We start from the raw sequence: 9,677 nt of genomic DNA on the forward strand, positions 1-9,677 counted from the left end.
CCTGCACCTTGGGACAGAGCACGAGCCCCGGGCGTGGACCCAGCTTCCGAACCCTAGCCAGGCTGGGGAGAGCCTCTCCGGGCCCCGGTGGACCCCCATCCCCAGCGCTCGGACCCTCGGCTGGCTTGCAGGATGGGGTCTCCTGCACCCTGGAACCCTGGACGGAGCATGAGCCCCGGGTCCGTTCCCAGCTTCCAAACCCTAGCCAGGCCGGGGACAGCCTCCCCAGGCCTCGGTGGATCCCCATCCCCCACGCCCGGACCCTCGGCTGGCTTGCAGGATGGGGGGCTCCCACAGCCTGGGACGGAGCACAAGCCCCGGGCCCAGTCACAGCTTCTGAACCCTGGCCAGTCTGGGGAGACCTGGTCACCCTGCCAACCCGTGAGGGAGGGTGGCCCCCGTACCCGCACCCCGGTATGGCCTGGGAGGGTGGCGTACCCAGTCACTCTTGCAGTCTGGCCGAGGGTGGACAGGCACTCCAAGGCAGCCACTCGGGAGGCTCCTTCCCCGGAGCTGCTGCTGCTTGCCTCCCTGCTCGACTTGCCCGGGAGCAGTGGGAAGGGGGCGCCCGGCCAGCCCAGGCCATCTGGTCACCCTGCCAACCTGTGAGGGATGGTGGCCCCCGTCCCCATACCCCGGTAGGGCTGGGAGGGGATGGGGAGGCCCTGAAACCGGAGGGCACATGGTAGAGGCGGCCTCCCACAGGCCTGTGTTACCCCCTCCGTGTCCCTCCAGCCGGCCTGGCAGTAGAGGGACCCACCCCTGGGTGGGGTAGAGGAGGGCATCCATGGGAGCCCACGCACAGAGAGACAAAAGATTGGCTCAGAGGATGACTTTCAGTAGATTGCAGCGAGATAGCTGCTTTGCTACTTACGAAACCCTGACCCAGAATGCGGTCATCTACGAATGATTTATCACCGGCTGCCCTACGAACATGCGGTGCACTAAGGGCGATGGAGGCAGTCCCCTTCCGTCTCCGCTCCGGTCCCCAAGTGAGCTGCTCTACGCACCGGCGCACCGAGAGAGGCCTGCTATCCCAGGTGAACCGAGGATCCACAGCACTGGGGTATCGTTACAGTTTAGGGGAGATTCTGACTTAGAGGCGTTCAGTCACAATCCCACAGTTGGTAGCTTCACCCCATTGGCTCCTCATCCAAGCACATACACCAAATGTCTGAACCTGTGGTTCCTCTCGTACTGAGCGGGATTACTATTCCAACAACACAAAATCAGTAGGGTAAAACTAACCTGTCTCACAACGGTCTAAACCCCATTCACATTCCCTATTAGTGGGTGAACAATCCAACGCTTGTTGAATTATGCTTCACAATGATAGGAAGAGCCGCCAGCTAAGGATCAAAAAGAGATGTCGCTATGAACGCTTGGCCGCCATAAGCCAGTTATCCCTGTGGTAACTTTTCTGACACCTCCTACTTGAAACCCAAAAAGTCAGAAGGATCGTGAGGCCCCTCTTTCACGGTCTGTATTCATACTGATAATCGAGATCAAGCGAGATTTTTCCCTTCTGCTCCGCGGGAGGTTTCTGTCCTCCCTGAGCTCGCTTTAGGACACCTGCGTTTTCGTTTGACAGGTGTACCGCCCAAGTCAAACACCCCACCTGCCAATGTTCCCGGAGCGGGTCATGCCCGGTGGGCGCTGGGCGCTTAGAGCAAGAAGTGAATGCCCCACGGGGCTCGGCCCCCACCTCAGCGGGTAGGTGAACAAACGATAAGAGTAGTGGTATTTCACCGGCGGCCCGAGGGCCTCCCACTTATCCTACACCTCTCATGTCTCTTCACAGTGCCAGACTAGCATCAAGCTCAGCGGGGGATTCTTTCCCTTCTGATTCTGCCAAGCCCGTTCCCTTGGCTGAGGTTTCGCTTGATAGTAGGTAGGGACAGTGGGAATCTCGTTCATCCATTCATGCGTGTCACTAATTAGATGACGAGGCATTTGGCTATCTGTACCACCTCGCGGTGGCTCACTCTGGGTTATTATGCTGCTCATCAGCATCAAATTGGTTTTGCTTCCAACAATACAACATTCATTTGCTCTGGAGTACAGCCACACTGAACGCTGTCCTCACTGGAACTGGGATCATGTATAGGCCAGAGATAGTACACCCTGCAGTACTATTCCAACAATTTGAAATTGTCTACTAACAGTCCTGAGAAATTAACGTATGATTAGCAGGACATCAATAATAAATATGTGATAATTATGCATATGTAATTATTTGAGACCTATTCATCATTCAAGACATTTCAATAATTAAGATGTGCACAATTGTATCTAAATTGTTATAATACACATCTACAAAATGCACATCTAACTAGAAAATGCACATCTATAAAAATCTAAAAATTCACATCTATAAAATTCACTAAATCTTGTGTCAACTATATACTAATATGTAACGGTATAACCACATTTAAATATTGAAGGATCAACAGTTTAAAACGATATCCTTTATAAGGGTGACGTGTGCTGGAAGAAAGTGTACATCTCAGTATACGCTTGATATTCAATTGTCCATGAATACTTGGCACATTTTAAGAGTGTCCATTAAAGTAGTCAGGCAAATATTTTTCTTGAATGGGAATGACATTTGCAGACCTAGATCAGCCAGAACAACATCATTACATTGAGGCCAAATACCACGACATCCAACAATAAAGCCATGAAATTTTAAAGTGTTACATGTGGTGAGATCTTTGATTTGCTGTGACAGATCCTGATAGTATTTAACTCTACTATCAAATGCTAATTCAAGGGAATTCTGTGAGTTTTCATAACAAACTTAAACATCAATCACTACAGCTGTACCATTTTTGGTAAACACTACATCTGGTTTTCGTAGTTCACCTTGATTATTCTCAACATGAGGTTCCCAATATGCCATCCAAACACACCTTTTTGCTCTATCAATAAGCAATTCCAGAATGTTATCCTAATGTCCTTGGTTTTATGACCTGCACCTGAAATATGAGAAGTTGTTTCGCAAACATTTTTACAGTACCCACATGTAGCAAATGTGCTTTTTGTTCCCCTAGTGATGGTTTCTCCAGTATATAAAATATTTGCTCTTAACATCAGCGCAGCTATGTACTGATTTTCTTTCCTTTTGTTATGCTTGCTGATCCGGAAGTTTGAGGTTGGATTACTTGCTATGTATTTTATACTATCACCTTGGACAGGGAGATTTGCCCATTTCTCAAATTCTTCTTTTCTCCAATCGTATGTTGCTAACAAATTCAAATCATAACTCAGAAACCTACTGTCTAAAATGTTGAGTTGAATGAATGAACTATGTAGAGATGTGGAGCTGCCCTGAGATACAATATACTGTTGACTTTATTTGGACCAATTGTTGTACATAGATTTGGTATAATGAGGCCCCCAAATGATCTTTTCGAATATAGGAGACCATCACATGTGTATGCAGGAAGGTGTAGAAAATGTTTGCCATACTTTTTTATTGTTTGATCCAGAACATTTACAGTTTTAGCTTTGGTTCCTGTCATTTCCAATTTAAATGACAGTTTAAGGACCAAGCACTGACACAAAATTTCTATTTTCTGCATGGGCTTAAGTGGTAGATTATCAGGTTTTTGAGCCCAATTAACAAAAACCTCATTAATTTTGTTGTTGTTTGTATGGCCAGTGTGTGGGTCAAAGTTCAATCCGAGGTATCTCTCACTTTCTCCTGAATTCATGTTTTCAATATTTGCTTTTTCAAACTGCCATGGTTCACAGTTGTTAATCAGGATTTTATCTTTATGGTGACTGATATAAAATCCATGTGTCTTTTTCACATTAGGTTTTAATCCTGTTGTTTTACTGAACTTTGCAATGATTTTCAGATTTGTACTCATTCCTTCCCAGGTGCTGCTGAGTACTGCGATGTTTATTTATTTGGAGAGTTTTATAAAGCGCGAACAAGATCCTTGCGGATATCAGAGCACTTTACATTAAACAACTGTTAGTTATACAAACAAATAAATGCAGGTAACACACGTATACATAACATTTTGTGCAAAAAGCAGTGGGGTACATAACAGGAAACATCCCCATTGAGACAAGTCAAGGGCAGAAAAAGTGAGTAGGATGTTTAGTTGGAGCCTTAACATAGTACGGATTACTAGGAAGGGAGCTGTAGAACTCGGAGTTTATTTAGTCTGTGTTCAGGTGAATTTTGCCATAAGAATCACTTTAACTGCCCTTTTGAGAGATGAGGTAGAGGCATTCAGTCTGGTTTCAGGGGGAAGTGTATTCCATATTATTGGCGCCATCCCCGAGAAGGATTGTTTATATGTTTTCTTCTTGTTGAACCTTTGAGGTTTTAGCAGTAGGTTTTCCTCACTCCTCGAGGATCTTAAACCACCAAAGATCGTCAGTTTCTGTGCGAGGTAGCTGGGTGTATTATGATGTAGGGCTTTATGCGTCATGCACACTATTTTTAGATGAATTCTGGCTTCAAGCGGTAGCCAGTTCAGGGATTTTAAGTCTGGGGAAATGTGTGAACTTCTTTTCGAGCCAGTGATGAGTCTCGCTGCAGCGTTTATTGAGGCTCTTAGGGGCGCTGTTGTAACTTTTGGGAGGCCACATAAAGAGACACTTCCGTACTCCACTCGAGGGATAACTAGAGCTTGTACTGCCAGCTTGAAGTCATCAACTGGCAGGAAGGGTTTCAGCGTCCTCAGTGTGTTTATCTGAAAGTTTGCTCCCTTTTTGGCGTTGCTAATGTGTTTTTGCATAGTGAGGTTGCTGTCAAGAGTAATTTCCAAAGATTTTGCTGAGTCCACAATGGTTGGTTCAACGTTGAGTGCAGTCAGATGTTTGATCAAGTCTTGCATTAAAGGGACTTTGGCAGGTGAAGTTATCAGGAGGAATTCGGTTTTTAGAGCGTTCAATTTGAGATGGTTTTCTGCTAGCCAGATCTTGGTGTTCCTGAGTGTGGAGTTAAGCAACTTAATGTCTTCTAGGGTGTTGATCTTAAGATAAAGTTGTGTATCGTCAGCGTACATGTAGAATTTCGGTGAGGGCTTCCATGAACAGGTTAAACAGTGTCGGAGATAGTGAGGACCCTTGCGGGACTCCCAAAGTTACTGGTAAGAATTTGGAGAGAGTGTTGTTGACCTTGAATGTTTGTGTACGGTTATGGGGGAAAGAGGTAAACCAGTTTAACACTGACCCTGATAGACCCATTCTATGGTTTAGGAGCTCTATTAGATTCTCGTCTTTGACCGTATGAAAGGCTGAGGATAGGTCTAGTAGGATGAGTAGGCAAGATCTGTTCTGGTCAAGGATTTGTAGCGTATCGCCAATAATGTGTGTCATTTCTGATTCAGTGCTGTGACCTGCTCTGAAACCTGATTGGTGTTTGTTCAGGAGGTCAAAGTGATCAATGTGTTTAGTCAATTGGTGGTGTACACATTTTTCAAGTAGTTTGGCCAAGGTGGGAATATTGTATATAGGACGATAGTTGTTAAGGTCCGTAGGGTCAGTTGTAGGTTTCTTTAGGATGGGTGAAACCTGTCCTACTTTCAGGGAGTCCGGGATGCAGCCTTGTTGAAGTGAACTGTTAATGATTTTGGTCCAGAGCAGAAGAAGCCATGGTGTTAGGTCTTTAGCAGCGTTTGCAGGGAGAGGGTTGATGAGGTGATTGCCGGTTTCAGGGCATTGAGAATCTTGCCTAAAGCCTCTTCAGTGTAAGTATCAAAGGAAGGCCAGGCTGCATCGTTTTTTGGGACAAACATAGAGGGGATTTGGTGTGGCGCGGTTGGTAGTGAGGTGAGGGTTTTCGTATGAGGAGCGGTGTATAGTAATAGGTCATTAAGGAGATCCTTCTTGATGCTGTCAGTCTTCTGATTAAAGAAGGTAGAAAATTCTTCACAGTTGGGTTGTGGACGGGCTATGTCTTGTAGCCGTTGAGGTGCGTCCTTGGATTGAGTTTTGATTAACGTGAAAAGTTTTTGGGGACGATTTCTTGCTTGGTCTAATTGGTGGATAAAGAAGTCTGCTTTAGTGCGCTTGATCTTTTTGTCATAGGCATTTCTCTTTTTCCTTAATACCTTGAGGGGATTAGCAGATGGGGATGATCTCCAGTTGCGTTCCAGGGTTCTAAGAGTCCGTCTATCCTCGTTAAGAAGACCGTTGTACCAGGGCTTAGAGTCTCTAGTGGAAACTCTCTTTAGTTGCAGGGGGCTACCACGCTGATTTTCGTGGTCATGGAGTTGAGGTAGTGGTTGGTGAGATCATGGACGTCAGAGGTGCCTGCAGGGGGCTGAAGAAGGTTGTAGCTGGAAGAGGGTAATGTGTTGGGGTTGAGTTTTTTCAAGTCTATTTTCCAGATCTTTGGTTTTGTGGATTGAGCCGAGTTGAGTTTTATTGTTTCTTTGATAAACAAGGAGATAATATGATGGTTCGACCAGTCACAGGGTTGGATCGACTCCAACTGAATGACATCAATTTTGGAGATTATAAGACCAAGGGTTGAGCCTTTTTTGTGTGTAGGGCTGTTGCAGGTTTGGGTGAGGGCTAGATCATCCAGGAGGGTTTTGAGGCTATTGGCCACTGCGTCGTTGTTTTCATTCCAATAGCGATTAAAGTTGCCAAGGAATATTTGGGTATTTTGCCGCCCGTTGTTAGTTGAAATCATATCCATGAGGTGTTCAGTGAAGAGGAGGTTGTCTCCTGGTGGATGATAGATGATGTGGAGTGAGCATTATGGTTTGCCATTGCAGCTAATGTTCAGGCATAAGTATTCACACGAGGGGAATACAGGCGATATGGCTCTGTTTACAGTGATGTTGCTACGATGTATACAAGCTATACCTCTCCCTATCTAGTCCGTTCTGTCCAATCTAATGATGTCATAGTCAGGGGGCACTAGAATGTCGATGAGTGGGGTGGAGGATTCTGTTAGCCAGGTTTCAGTTAGCATAATCAGGTCTAACTCCTGTGAAATGATGAGGTCAGCTATATCAGCTGTGTGTCTAGAGGCAGATCTACAGTTTAGGAGTGTGCATTTAAGACGGGGTGAGATGAGGGAAGAGGAGGGGTCCTGAGTGAGAGGGACTCTTCTTAGGTTGTTATCGCTGACTCCTCTATTGTTGTGGGTAACCGATCTGAAAGGGTTGAGGGGGATTGTAGGGATGGTCATCTGAGAGGACGTAAAGGAGTTCGTGGGAGAGGGTCCATAAGAGTGTAGAAGAGAGAGAAGATCGCTCTCCGAGAGCGGATTGATGCTACGCATTGGGTGGGTTAATGTATTGTGGGAGGGAACTGTTTTCCAACTGGGTGGAGTAAGTTTAGAGGTGGATGTTAGGTGGTACAGGCGATCGCTCGATTTAGAGGGCTTTGAGGGACTAGAACACCATGAATGTCTCAACATCATCTCCTTAAAAGAATGGAGCTCCGTTTTAATTTGGTGAATTGCGGTCATAATTTCATCTAGTCTTGGATCTGGTGCATTTATGATTGAGGTTTGTGGCTGTGTTATGCATGTTGATGGCTGCGCTGTGGTCCGGTTGGGTGTGTGAGCAGGTGCAGGTACAGGTATGCATAGTGGTGGAGGCATTGTAGTGCGTGTGGGTGGGTGGGTCGTGAGTGTAGTAGATGGGTGTGTTGTGGGGTGGCTGGCTGTTGTGTGTGTGTGGGAATAGTAGGAATGGTAAATGGGAGTGTGGCTTGCTCTGAGGGTAGCGTGGTTTCAGATGTCATCAGCAAAGGCGAGAGTGGAGATTTGCTCAATAAGACCATCAGATCCGAATGTGAATCCCTTGCCATTTTTCTGAAGATCACAGATCAGAGGATCCATGGCAATGTTAAACAGCAGTGGGGATAAATGGCAACCTTGTTTAACCCCAGATTTCATTGTTATTTCAGGAGTTGCTTTGTTGTTCTTTCCCTTGAAAAATGTTGTTGAGTCAGTGTACAAGTCTTTTATTATGTCTCTGATGTATGATGGAACTCTGTGCCTTGCTAGACTCTGTATAATGTGACCACGGCTGAAAGAGTCGAAGGCTTTTGAGAACACTACTGCTAATGAGTGACTGTGTTTCCGTGCACCTTTTATGATATTTTGCAGAAGAGTCAGATTCTCGAGACAACCTCTCACCTTCATGAAGCCTTTTTGTCTCATATTCAATTCAACAAAAAATGAGAGTCTTTTAGTTAATATTTTTGCGAATAACTTCATGAATGCAGTACCGATGGTAATTGGACGCCAATTACTGATTTTTTTAAGTTCACTCATTCTTGGGTATCAATATTGGCCAGTTCTTTTTGATACTTTCTGGTATCCTTCTCATCGATAACCAAGACGATAGAATTCTGTGCAGCAGGCTTGGTTGCCTGCTGTGCACTTTATTCAAGTTATTCAGACCAATCTTATCAGGCCCCACTGCTTTCATTAAATCAGAGTCATCGAAGTCATTAGTTATTTCGAGCAGTGTAATTTCTTTACATAAATTTCTAATTTCCCATTCATCCGGTCTTTCTTTGATATCTTGTTTTGTACTGACGCAGTCTGTTGCTCATCTGGAGCAGGTTTTGTAGGCTCATTATTGGGTTCACTCGTTGGTTCGGTACGATTTGTTGGTACAGGACTGATATCAGTGTTGTTTTCTGAGATATGTCACTATCTCACCCATCAGATCCATAGCATCATTGTGTTGCTCTATGTTTTGGGTGTACTTCTCGACTTCTGTGATTCTATCCTCCAGCTCATCAAAGTTCTTGATTTTTTTAGCACGTTTGCGATTGATAACGTCCCTGCGCTTTTCTGTTGTTACTTCCACTGTAACCTCTGGTTCATCGCAGCAGTCATTTTCAGAAACTGTTCATGCTTGCAGTACATCTTTTGCCGATGTTTTACTCTTATCTCTTCTATCTCTTCTTTTTTCCGTAATTTGTTTTCTGTTTTTATTGTAAATATGTGGAACCAATAACGTATTATTATTTTTCTTGTTTTTATACATTTTTTCCAATTCTGCTAATAGTAGTATTTCTTGCTGTGACCATCATTTTGATGGTTTGCTGCTTGCCTGAGCTGCTAGTCTTGCCTCATTTTGCGCTCTTGGATGCGTGTGCCGAGCATGTTGTGAAACTCCAATCATTATTCCAAATCTGAGATCACAGAAGCTGCACAGGAATGGCAACTCTCCTTTTTGAGGTCTTCCTTTACATTTTGCATATTGGCATGCAATATTGTGATATTCCGCTTCTTTGTCACATTTTGAACAATACATTTTGAGACATGTTTTCTTAATTCTTTTAAAGTTCCCAATATGTCGCCTCACAGGTCACATTTATACTTTTCGTTTGGGTATTTCCAATATGTGACTTTTTTTGTGTAGTCACTTTTCTTTGTTATCAATTCTTTGCTGACCACGTACACATCAGGTAGATTTTCAAAGTTGCTTGTACCAATGTCATTCTTGGCTGAGGAGGCCACAAACTTGATGTTTTCACTGAGGTCTACTGCTGTGTCTTCTTCAGCTTCAGAGGGTGAACTAAGGCCTTTATTGTGATCTGAATCGTTGTTGCTTGTTGCATTGTTTGAAGCGGGAGCTGGTTTCTCAAATTCGGTGAGGAGGTTAATGATTTTTGGAAAAGACAGCACCTTCTAACGCCATCTTAACAGGGTTTTTAATCTCCAGGAACTACCTCTT

At 44.7% G+C, this 9,677-nt stretch overlaps 1 pseudogene; it reads right to left on the bottom strand.

Annotated features, from left to right (window-relative positions):
- Positions 1–811: 811 nt before the first annotated feature.
- On the bottom strand, positions 812–1,851 carry LOC146829807 (28S ribosomal RNA; annotated as a pseudogene).
- Between the last annotated feature and the right edge of the window lie 7,826 nt (positions 1,852–9,677).

The sequence above is a fragment of the Triturus cristatus genome, chromosome 5_2 (assembly GCF_964204655.1).
Source record: "Triturus cristatus chromosome 5_2, aTriCri1.1, whole genome shotgun sequence".
NCBI classification, from domain to species: Eukaryota; Metazoa; Chordata; class Amphibia; order Caudata; family Salamandridae; genus Triturus; species Triturus cristatus.